The sequence below is a fragment of the Anomaloglossus baeobatrachus genome, chromosome 11 (assembly GCF_048569485.1).
Source record: "Anomaloglossus baeobatrachus isolate aAnoBae1 chromosome 11, aAnoBae1.hap1, whole genome shotgun sequence".
NCBI classification, from domain to species: domain Eukaryota; kingdom Metazoa; phylum Chordata; class Amphibia; order Anura; family Aromobatidae; genus Anomaloglossus; species Anomaloglossus baeobatrachus.
Window position 1 is genome coordinate 187,963,280 of NC_134363.1, and position 12,674 is coordinate 187,975,953.

The window sequence follows — 12,674 nt, forward strand, 5'->3', positions numbered from 1 at the left end:
GGGGCAGAGGTGTCCGGGGGCAGAGGAGTCCGGGGGCAGAAGTGTCCGGGGGCACATGGGTGGGTCCAGGGGCACATGGGTGAATCGAGGGGCAGAACTGTCTGAGGGCAGAGGTGTCCGGGGGCAGAGGTCTCCGGGGGTAGAGGTCTCCGGGGGCAGAGGTCTCCGGGGGCAGAGGTCTCCGGGGGCAGAGGAGTCCGGGGGCAGAGGTGTCCGGGGGCAGAGGAGTCCGGGGGCAGAGGAGTCCGGGGGCAGAGGAGTCCGGGGGCAAATGAGTCCGGGGGCAGAGGTGTCCGGGGGCAGAGGAATCCGGGGGCAGATGTGTCCGGGGGCAGATGAGTCCGGAGGTAGATGAGTCCGGGGGCAGAGGTGTCCGGGGGCAGAGGAGTCCGGGGGCAGAGGAGTCCGGGGGCAGAGGAGTCCGGGGGCAGAGGAGTCCGGGGGCAGATGAGTCCGGGGGCAGAGGAGTCCGGTGGTAGAGGAGTCCGGGGGCAGAGGTCTCCGGGGGCAGAGGAGTCCGGGGGCAGAGGTGTCCGGAGGTAGATGAGTCCGGGGGTAGAGGAGTCCGGGGGCAGATGAGTCCGGGGGCAGAGGAGTCCGGGGGCAGAGGAGTCCGGGGGCAGAGGAGTCCGGGGGCAGATGAGTCCGGGGGCAGAGGAGTCCGGGGGCAGAGGAGTCCGGGGGCAGATGAGTCCGGGGGCAGATGAGTCCGGGGGCAGAGGTCTCCGGGGGCAGAGGAGTCCGGGGGCAGAGGAGTCCGGGGGCAGAGATGTCCGGGGGCAGAGGAGTCCGGGGGCAGATGAGTCCGGGGGCAGAGGTCTCCGGGGGGCAGAGGAGTCCGGGGGCAGATGAGTCCGGGGGCAGAGGTCTCCGGGGGCAGAGAAGTCCGGGGGCAGAGGAGTCCGGGAGCAGATGAGTCTGGGGGCAGAGGAGTCTGGGGGCAGAGGAGTCCGGGGGCAGAGGAGTCCGGGGGCAGAGGAGTCCGGGGGCAGAGGAGTCCGGGGGCAGAGGAGTCCGGGGGCAGAGGAGTCCGAGGGTAGAGGAGTCCGGGGGCAGAGGAGTCCGGGGGCAGAGGAGTCCGGGGGCAGAGGAGTCCGGGGGCAGAGGAGTGCGGGGGCAGAGGAGTCCGGGGGCAGAGGAGTCCGGGGGCAGAGGAGTCCGGGGGCAGAGGAGTCCGGGGGCAGAGGAGTCCGGGGGCAGAGGAGTGCGGGGGCAGAGGAGTCCGGGGGCATCGCTGTAACATTAATTCTCACAGTAAATATTAGATCACGCAGTTACGCGCCAGGGCTGGCGGCTCGGCCACTTCAGCACAGCGCAGCCATCAGCGCTCCCAGCTAAAGCACTTCTATGGCATCTGCTCGGCGTGTGTAACGGCATTATGATGGGGCTTTACGGTTTATCCTGAACTCACATGCTTGTTATTAATTAGGACACTGCCATTCCCGACCAGACATGAGAGGCGCATCTGTCACTGCTTACTGACTGTTTCCAGGGCTGCAGCGGGATCTTCTGGGCAGAGATCAGTCCTCACGGTCAAAAAATCAGCATTTATTGGGTCTTGAAATTAACCTCATTTCTCTCACATTTAGGAAGATGGGGAAGATTCATCATTGTAAGAAACATTCGGGATTAGAGCTGTAAGGAGCAATGACAAGACGCGGATATGGGAAGAGGACGGAGTGATGCAATGCCGCCAGTACAACAATCCCGCTGTACAGTAATGCCGCCAATACAACAATGCCGCCAGTACAGTAATGCCGCCAGTACAGCAATGCCGCCAGTACAGCAATGCCGCCAATACAGCAATGCCCCCAATACAGTAATGCCGCCAGTACAGCAATGCCGCCAGTACAGCAATGCCGCCAGTACAATGCTGCCAGTACAATGCCGCCAGTACAATGCCGCCAGTACAGCAATGCCGCCAGTACAATGCCACCAGTACAATGCCACCAGTACAACAATGCCGCCAGTACAATGCCACCAGTACAATGCCGCCAGTACAATGCCACTAGTGCATTGCCGCCAGTACAATGCCACCAGTACAGCAATGCCACCAGTACAATGCCGCCAGTACATTGCCGCCAGTACAGCAATGCCGCCAGTACAGCAATGCCACCAGTACAGCAATGCCACCAGTACAGCAATGCCACCAGTACAATGCCGCCAGTACATTGCCTACATAATTATTCCATAGTCTGCAGTATATCTGCGTGTCAGTCTTCACTGTCAACTCTGACATCCTATTCCTCAGAAGACACAGAGGATCCTGCACACGAGGGACGGCTGCCGCACACGACGGGTGAGTGACCATCTCTAGTATTCGTCTCATCTGCTCCTGTCCCCTAATTTCTCCAATAACTCCGGTAACGCTTTCTACGGAGCAGGATACAATATGGAGTCCAATCAACGCCGGAGACAAAAAGGAAGTAAAAGGCAAAAACTGTTGTCTACAAGAAGAAGCCTGGCCAGATCTTCTGCTCCGTCAGTCTCCGGCAGTGGACGGCCGTGGCCAGATCTTCTGCTCCGTCAGTCTCCGGCAGTGGACGGCCGTGGCCAGATCTTCTGCTCCGTCAGTCTCCGGCAGTGGACGGCCGTGGCCAGATCTTCTGCTCCGTCAGTCTCCGGCAGTGGACGGCCGTGGCCAGATCTTCTGCTCCGTCAGTCTCCGGCAGTGGACGGCCGTGGCCAGATACTCTGCTCCGTCAGTCTCCGGCAGTGGACGGCCGTGGCCAGATATTCTGCTCCGTGAGTCTCCGGCAGTGGACGGCCGTGGCCAGATATTCTGCTCCGTCAGTCTCTGGCAGTGGACGGCCGTGGCCAGATATTCTGCTCCACCAGTCTCCGGCAGTGGACGGCCGTGGCCAGATATTCTGCTCCGTCAGTCTCCGGCAGTGGACGGCCGTGGCCAGATCTTCTGCTCCGTCAGTCACCTGCAGTGGACGGCCGTGGCCAGATCTTCTGCTCCGTCAGTCTCCGGCAGTGGACGGCCGTGGCCAGATCTTCTGCTCCGTCAGTCTCCGGCAGTGGACGGCCGTGGCCAGATCTTCTGCTCCGTCAGTCTCCAGCAGCGGACGGCCGTTCTCCGGCAGTGGACGGCTGTAGCCAGATATTCTGCTACGTCAGTCTCCGGCAGTGGACGGCCGTGGCCAGATCTTCTGCTCCGTCAGTCTCCGGCAGTGGACGGCCGTGGCCAGATCTTCTGCTCCGTCAGTCTCCGGCAGTGGACGGCCGTGGCCAGATCTTCTGCTCCGTCAGTCTCCGGCAGTGGACGGCCGTGGCCAGATATTCTGCTCCGTCAGTCTCCGGCAGTGGACGGCCGTGGCCAGATATTCTGCTCCGTCAATCTCCGGCAGTGGACGGCCGTGGCCAGATATTCTGCTCCGTCAGTCTCCGGCAGTGGACGGCCGTGGCCAGATATTCTGCTCCGTCAGTCTCCGGCTGTGGCCAGATATTCTGCTTCTGCTCCGTCAGTCTCCGGCAGTGGACGGCCGTGGCCAGATATTCTGCTCCGTCAGTCTCCGGCAGTGGACGGCCGTGGCCAGATATTCTGCTCCGTCAGTCTCCGGCAGTGGACGGCCGTTAAGCCGGCGATTAATGGCGTGCGTCCGGCGATAACTTTATTACCATTAATGTCTTTGAGAACAGAATGAGCCGTGTCAGGTCGGCCGGGGCCAGGACATAATCCAGAAGGAGGGAAGAGAAAACAGCCGCCGTTATGGGAAAATTAGCAAATTAATTGCCGTCGCTTCTGCCGGAGCATTGCACAGATTACGGCACGACGCTCGGCCGCGCTTCATTGTGATGTGACTGATCCGTTTTATTGGCCGCTCCGGGGGTCCATGTAATAATAATAAATGTCGTCTGCTGCTCTCCTGCCAGATGCTGCTCTGAGGCCGAGCGCCGCCTGGTGCTGCCGGCTCCACGGGGAGACGGACAAGGGTACAAGATGGCGAAACCGCACAATCTACATAATGAATATTGTGCGCAACTTTACCTAATCACTTCCATTCCGGAGGTAATACAATTAGTCTGGACTGTTATCCTGATTAGCGGATCTGGTGATATTCTGTTCAGGATGTGTCACCCAGCTTTCCCTAGCTCCTGACAGCACAGTAACATGCAGTAATAGAGTTACACCTCGCTGCTTGTCAGTCACTGGTCCTGACCAGTCTTACCTGAACCAACCAGCTCTGGATGAACAGAGCTAATTAACCCCTGCTGCACAGGCACAAGGAGAAATAATGAAAATAACAATAACCCTTCAGGAAGAAAAGCTGCGGGACTCCAGCTCAGCTGCATTGTCCATTGGGGTCTCAGGAAGTCAAAAATTTACTTTCTATCTCTTCAGAAACTCAGGTTGTTGCACTCGCTGTCCCACATGCTTTACACTACAACGCTGCACAAGCTCAGCAGGAAGCCAGTGCATGTACGGCTGGATGACTGTCAGATACAAGTGACTGAAACAAGTATCAGGAACCGGCTGCACAGTCTGAGAGGAGGAGCCTCAATAAGGAGGAGGAGCCTAGATAAGGAGGAGGAGCATAGATAAGAAGGAGGAGCATAGATAAGGAGGCGTCTCAGTGACAAGGAGGAGCCTCAATGAGCAGCTTAAATAAGGAGGAGCCTCAATAAGGAGGAGCTTAAATAAGGAGGAGTCTCAGTAAGGAGGAGGCGCTTGTTAAGGAGGAGGAGCCTAGGTAAGGAGAAGTGCCTCAATAAGGAGGAGTCTCAGTGAGGTGGAGGAGCCTTAATGAGGAGTCTAGATAAGGAGGAGGGCCTCAATAAGGAGAAGTCTCAGTGAGGTGGAGTTGCCCCAATAAGAAGAAGCCTTAATAAGGAGGAGAAGCCTCAATGAGGATGAGGAGGCTCAGTCAGGAGAAAAACTTCAATAAGGAAGAGCTCAATAAGGAGGAGTTTCATTAAAGAGGTGCCTGAGGATGGATCCAATTAAGGAGGAGGAGCTTCAATCAAGAGGAGGGGCTGCAATAAGGAGGGGGAGCAGCCTCCTTAAGGAAGAGGAATCTCATTAAGGATGAGTCTCAATGAGGAGGGATCTAAAGAGGAGGAGGTTCAAAAACAAGGAAGTTTCAATAACGAGGAGTTTAAATAAGGAGGAGCCTCATTAAGGAGGAGGAGTCTCATTAAGGAGGAGGAGCCTTATTAAGGAGGAGGGGCCTCATTAAGGAGGAGGAGCCCTATTAAGGAGGAGGAGCCTCATTAAGGAGGAGGAGCCTCATTAAGGAGGAGGAGCCTCGTTAAGGAGGAGGAGCCTCGTTAAGGAGGAGGAGCCTCGTTAAGGAGGAGGAGGGGGCTGCATAGTCTGGGGACGGCGCACAGTGTCTGCTCCTCTGCTGCCTCCCTCAGTGCAGATGGCAGAGATATTTACTGTAATTGCAGTAATGGGTTTAGTGAGTCTCATGTGCGAGTCGTTTATTGCCACTAGTTTTCCATTAATCTATAGCTTGGAGGGCGGCAGCGTCGCACGTGCAGATCACACTTCTACTTAATTACATAAACTGAAAAGCAAAATTGCGATGTAGCTGAGGAGAAATCCCTGGCGACATCCAGCGCGGAGACTCCCAGGAAGGAGGAACTTTTTCCAAGGTTTCTCCTATTCCGGGTCAGTAATATGGACTTGGCGATAATACATTCATTTAATGGGAGAGTAAAAGTAGTGGACAACCCCTTTAAGACGCTGTTCATATCTACAGATGGAGGAGAACAAAAGAATAAACAACTAAAGAAGCAAAAGTGCCAGATCCTCCAGAAAGGGGACATCACTACAATAGGGGTCATCGGGCTCCTGCAGACGTTTGTCATGTTACTGGGCAAAAATCGCGCAGATGTGAACTGCGCCTAATCTGGAAAATAAAACCAAATAAACAGGTGGGATAAGATGGTGGGAGACATCCCCCCTCCATACAGGAAGAGGACCTTGCGTCTAATTGACCTTATTAAGGCTGTGACGGCCGCCGAGGGCAGAATATAAACTACCTGCGATTTACTGGCTCGCTGCCTCGCAGAAAAAACGGACAAACAAGCAGCAAACATCTAGTGATATAAAACCCCAGAACCTCTATCTGGGGAGCAGCATTCCCAGCCTCCGCCGGCGCCCCCCGCTCTCCGGAGGAGGGGGTCATGAATATTCAGCCATTCATCTCCAGAAAATCCTTCTGCTGTTACGATCAGAAATGAATCCTCGCAGCCCAGCGGCGGAAGGTCTGATAGATTAATATTGATCTGGGGCGCTGTCTATTTGGAGAAAGAGGATAACTAGGACAAAGGAGAAAAAATCAATTAAGCCCAAAATACGAAAATAGCCCCATAGAGTAGAGTGATCAGATTCCTGCCGCTCACCCAGGCGTCATCGCTCCGCTCCATCACCAAACATCTGGAGCACAAACAGGGGAAAGTGGTGGCCGGGCCTCGCGGACGTGGCCCAGTCCCGATGGTGGGGTGCACAGCGGAAGTGTCAGGGGTCACTGTGCCTACCCCGAGAAATATCCGCCTCATCCCACCGCGCACAATCAAAACCATGCGTGGACGCTCTACACATGGACTGTCTCCATTATTTGGTTGTTCTTTTTTAAAATATTATTTTCTTCTTTGCCTATCACAATAGCTCGAGGCCGCCTGTCCTATGATAACGACATCCGCAGATGTCACCCCCTGGAGGAATCAATAATTAAAGGGACATTACACTGCAGGGTTTACCGCTGCAGGAGGAGTTCAGGGCGAGAGGTTAATAATAAATGAACCATTCGCTTTAGGTAAATCTGCATTTTGGCCTCTTACATTGATAATTGCTGTTTGGTTATTTTACAACAAGCTCCTGGTCTATCATTTCTACACATCAAACGGCCACAGGGGGCAGTGTTACTTCTCGTTACCCCGTGGTAACACAGGTATCATTAATTATACTGGTAAATATCTAGAAATGACATTCACTGGGTTCATTCTACGTGATTCTTTCTGTGGTGCACAGTGGTGGATTCACACTTATATCTTGTGTTGTTAAACATGGTTCAAACAAACAGTTACATTCAGTGGAGGGCGACAATACTCTGCAGTGGAGGGCGACAATACTCTGCAGTGGAGGGCGAGAATACTCTGCAGTGGAGGGCGACAATACTCTGCAGTGGAGGGCGAGGTACTCTGCAGCGGAGGGCGAGGTACACTGCAGTGGAGGGCGAGATACACTGCAGTGGAGGGCGAGAATACACTGCAGTGGAGGGCGAGATACACTGCAGTGGAGGGCGAGATACACTGCAGTGGAGGGCGAGGTACACTGCAGTGGAGGGCGAGAATACTCTGCAGTGGAGGGCGAGGTACTCTGCAGTGGAGGGCGACAATACTCTGCAGTGGAGGGCGAGATACACTGCAGTGGAGGGCGAGATTACTCTGCAGTGGAGGGCGACAATACTCTGCAGTGGAGGGCGAGGTACTCTGCAGCGGAGGGCGACAATACTCTGCAGTGGAGGGCGAGATTACTCTGCAGTGGAGGGCGAGATACTCTGCAGCGGAGGGCGAGATACACTGCAGTGGAGGGCGAGAATACACTGCAGTGGAGGGCGACAATATTCTGCAGTGGAGGGCGAGATTACTCTGCAGTGGAGGGCGAGATTACTCTGCAGTGGAGGGCGAGATTACTCTGCAGTGGAGGGCGAGATTACTCTGCAGTGGAGGGCGAGATTACTCTGCAGTGGAGGGCGAGAATACACTGCAGTGGAGGGCGACAATATTCTGCAGTGGAGGGCGAGATACACTGCAGTGGAGGGCGAGATTACTCTGCAGTGGAGGGCGAGATTACTCTGCAGTGGAGGGCGAGAATACACTGCAGTGGAGGGCGACAATATTCTGCAGTGGAGGGCGAGAATACTCTGCAGTGGAGGGCGAGATTACTCTGCAGTGGAGGGCGAGATTACTCTGCAGTGGAGGGCGAGAATACTCTGCAGTGGAGGGCGAGATTACTCTGCAGTGGAGGGCGAGATTACTCTGCAGTGGAGGGCGAGATTACTCTGCAGTGGAGGGCGAGATTACTCTGCAGTGGAGGGCGAGAATACACTGCAGTGGAGGGCGACAATATTCTGCAGTGGAGGGCGAGATTACTCTGCAGTGGAGGGCGAGATTACTCTGCAGTGGAGGGCGAGATTACTCTGCAGTGGAGGGCGAGATTACTCTGCAGTGGAGGGCGAGAATACACTGCAGTGGAGGGCGACAATATTCTGCAGTGGAGGGCGAGATACACTGCAGTGGAGGGCGAGATTACTCTGCAGTGGAGGGCGAGATTACTCTGCAGTGGAGGGCGAGAATACACTGCAGTGGAGGGCGACAATATTCTGCAGTGGAGGGCGAGAATACTCTGCAGTGGAGGGCGAGAATACTCTGCAGTGGAGGGCGAGAATACTCTGCAGTGGAGGGCGAGAATACACTGCAGTGGAGGGCGACAATATTCTGCAGTGGAGGGCGAGAATACACTGCAGTGGAGGGCGACAATATTCTGCAGTGGAGGGCGAGAATACTCTGCAGTGGAGGGTGAGAATACTCTGCAGTGGAGGGCGAGATACACTGCAGTGGAGGGCGAGACACTGCAGTGGAGGGCGAGATTACTCTGCAGTGGAGGGCGAGAATACTCTGCAGTGGAGGGCGAGAATACACTGCAGTGGAGGGCGAGACACTGCAGTGGAGGGCGAGATTACTCTGCAGTGGAGGGCGAGAATACTCTGCAGTGGAGGGCGAGAATACACTGCAGTGGAGGGCGACAATATTCTGCAGTGGAGGGCGAGAATACTCTGCAGTGGAGGGCGAGAATACACTGCAGTGGAGGGCGACAATATTCTGCAGTGGAGGGCGACAATACACTGCAGTGGAGGGCGAGAATACACTGCAGTGGAGGGCGACAATATTCTGCAGTGGAGGGCGAGATATTCTGCAGTGGAGGTCGAGATACACTGCAGTGGAGGGCGAGATACACTGCAGTGGAGGGCGAGATTACTCTGCAGTGGAGGGCGAGAATACTCTGCAGTGGAAGGCGAGAATACTCTGCAGTGGAGGGCGAGAATACTCTGCAGTGGAGGGCGAGAATACTCTGCAGTGGAGGGCGAGAATACTCTGCAGTGGAGGGCGAGAATACACTGCAGTGAAGGGCGAGAATACTCTGCAGTGGAGGGCGAGAATACTCTGCAGTGGAGGGCGAGATACACTGCAGTGGAGGGCGAGAATACTCTGCAGTGGAGGGCGAGATACACTGCAGTGGAGGGCGAGATACACTGCAGTGGAGGGCGAGAATACACTGCAGTGAAGGGCGAGAATACTCTGCAGTGGAGGGCGAGAATACTCTGCAGTGGAGGGCGAGATACACTGCAGTGAAGGGCGAGAATACTCTGCAGTGGAGGACGAGAATACTCTGCAGTGGAGGACGAGAATACTCTGCAGTGGAGGGCGAGATACACTGCAGTGGAGGGTGAGAATACTCTGCAGTGGAGGGCGAGATACACTGCAGTGGAGAGTGAGATACTCTGCAGTGGAGGGCGAGATACTCTGCAGTGGAGGGCGAGATACACTGCAGTGGAGGGCGAGATACACTGCAGTGGAGGGCGAGATACACTGCAGTGGAGGGCGAGAATACTCTGCAGTGGAGGGCGAGAATACTCTGCAGTGGAGAGCGAGAATACTCTGCAGTGGAGGGCGAGATACTCTGCAGTGGAGGGTGAGAATACTCTGCAGTGGAGGGCGAGATACACTGCAGTGGAGCGTGAGAATACTCTGCAGTGGAGGGTGAGAATACTCTGCAGTGGAGAGCGAGATACTCTGCAGTGGAGGGCGAGATACTCTGCAGTGGAGGGCGAGATACTCTGCAGTGGAGGGCGAGATACACTGCAGTGGAGCGTGAGAATACTCTGCAGTGGAGGGTGAGAATACGCTACAGTGGAGAGTGAGATACTCTGCAGTGGAGGGCGAGATACTCTGCAGTGGAGGGCGAGATACTCTGCAGTGGAGGGCAAGATACTCTGCAGTGGAGGGCGAGATACACTGCAGTGGAGGGTGAGAATACTCTGCAGTGGAGGGCGAGATACTCTGCAGTGGAGGGCGAGATACACTGCAGTGGAGGGCGAGATGCACTGCAGTGGAGGGCGAGATACACTGCAGTGGAGGGTGAGAATACTCTGCAGTGGAGGGCGAGATACACTGCAGTGGAGCGTGAGAATACTCTGCAGTGGAGGGTGAGAATACTCTGCAGTGGAGAGCGAGATACTCTGCAGTGGAGGGTAAGAATACTCTGCAGTGGAGGGTGAGAATACTCTGCAGTGGAGGGCGAGATACACTGCAGTGGAGCGTGAGAATACTCTGCAGTGGAGGGTGAGAATACGCTACAGTGGAGAGTGAGATACTCTGCAGTGGAGGGCGAGATACTCTGCAGTGGAGGGCGAGATACTCTGCAGTGGAGGGCAAGATACTCTGCAGTGGAGGGCGAGATACACTGCAGTGGAGGGTGAGAATACTCTGCAGTGGAGGGCGAGATACTCTGCAGTGGAGGGCGAGATACACTGCAGTGGAGGGCGAGATACACTGCAGTGGAGGGCGAGATACACTGCAGTGGAGGGTGAGAATATTCTGCAGTGGAGGGCGAGACACTTCAGTGGAGGGCGAGATACACTGCAGTGGAGGCCGAGGTACTCTGCAGTGGAGAGTGAGAATACTCTGCGGTGGAGGGCGAGAATACTCTGCAGTGGAGGGCGAGGTACTCTGCAGTGGAAGGCGAGATACTCTGCAGTGGAGGGTGAGAATACTCTGCAGTGGAGGACGAGATACTCTGCAGTGGAGGGCGAGATACACTGCAGTGGAGGGCGAGATACACTGCAGTGGAGGGCGAGATACACTGCAGTGGAGGGCGAGATACACTGCAGTGGAGGGTGAGAATATTCTGCAGTGGAGGGCGAGATACACTGCAGTGGAGGGCGAGATACACTGCAGTGGAGGCCGAGGTACTCTGCAGTGGAGGGTGAGAATACTCTGCAGTGGAGAGCGAGATACTCTGCAGTGGAGGGCGAGATACTCTGCAGTGTAGGGCGAGATACTCTGCAGTGGAGGGTGAGAATACTCTGCAGTGGAGGGTGAGAATACTCTGCAGTGGAGGGCGAGATACACTGCAGTGGAGCGTGAGAATACTCTGCAGTGGAGGGTGAGAATACTCTACAGTGGAGAGTGAGATACTCTGCAGTGGAGGGCGAGATACTCTGCAGTGGAGGGCGAGATACTCTGCAGTGGAGGGCAAGATACTCTGCAGTGGAGGGCGAGATACACTGCAGTGGAGGGTGAGAATACTCTGCAGTGGAGGGCGAGATACTCTGCAGTGGAGGGCGAGATACACTGCAGTGGAGGGCGAGATACACTGCAGTGGAGGGTGAGAATATTCTGCAGTGGAGGGCGAGATACACTGCAGTGGAGGGCGAGACACTGCAGTGGAGGGCGAGATACACTGCAGTGGAGGCCGAGGTACTCTGCAGTGGAGAGTGAGAATACTCTGCGGTGGAGGGCGAGAATACTCTGCAGTGGAGGGCGAGGTACTCTGCAGTGGAAGGCGAGATACTCTGCAGTGGAGGGCGAGATACACTGCAGTGGAGGGCGAGATACACTGCAGTGGAGGGCGAGATACACTGCAGTGGAGGGCGAGATACACTGCAGTGGAGGATGAGAATATTCTGCAGTGGAGGGCGAGATACACTGCAGTGGAGGGCGAGACACTGCAGTGGAGGGCGAGATACACTGCAGTGGAAGCCGAGGTACTCTGCAGTGGAGAGTGAGAATACTCTGCAGTGGAAGGCGAGAATACTCTGCAGTGGAGGGCGAGGTACTCTGCAGTGGAAGGCGAGATACTCTGCAGTGGAGGGTGACATACTCTGCTTGCAGGTCCTGCGGTTATTTGTTTTCTGATTTGTTTTGGGATTATAAAAACAGAGATGAAATGTTCTAGTAGGATCCGGCCTCATCGTGGCTCCCGTCCCCTTCCAGCGTCTGTCCTTTTATTAGCTGAATCATAGCGTTCGGTCTGCACAATTGGGGGCAGGAAAATTGCTGAAATGGAACGGGAACAGCATGGGCAAGTCACGTGGATGCATATTTGACTCCCAGATTGCTGCTGGGAACTAAATAAATAATTTGGGGCACTTCATATTTTTGATATCCAGTGCAGATAATATCATCAGGCTGGAAAGGACCATGATTATTGGGCCCTTCCCAGCCTAAAAATATCAGTCCACAGCCACCCCAGAAATGGCGCATCGATCAGATGCTCCAATCCTGGCGCTTTGCCCGACTCTTCCTGTTTGTCCTGGTGCGGTGACAATCAGAGTAATACTTTTAGGGTTGATATCAGCTGTGAATTGGCAGCTGGCATCAAACCCAGGGGCTAGTAATGGAGTGACGTCTATCAGCCCCCAGCTGTCTGCTTTACCTTGTCTGGCTATCTAAAATAGGGGGGGGACCCCACATGCCATTTTTTCATTTATTTATTAATTTATTAGGTTAAACAAGACTACAAATATTCTTTAATGCCACATGATAGAAACTGAACAGTGTTTTAGGCTTGTGTAACCTAATAAATAAACAGCTGTAAAACATGTGGGACAGGGACTCGAGCATGGCACTAGAGCACCTTCCATGCTGGATGGAGT

At 55.1% G+C, this 12,674-nt stretch overlaps 1 protein-coding gene across 3 annotated transcripts in view; it reads right to left on the bottom strand.

Annotated features, from left to right (window-relative positions):
* Window positions 1–12,674, bottom strand: part of ROBO3 (roundabout guidance receptor 3) — a 471,759-nt gene that overhangs the window by 193,598 nt on the left and 265,487 nt on the right. The gene's annotated exons all lie outside the window — the stretch shown is intronic.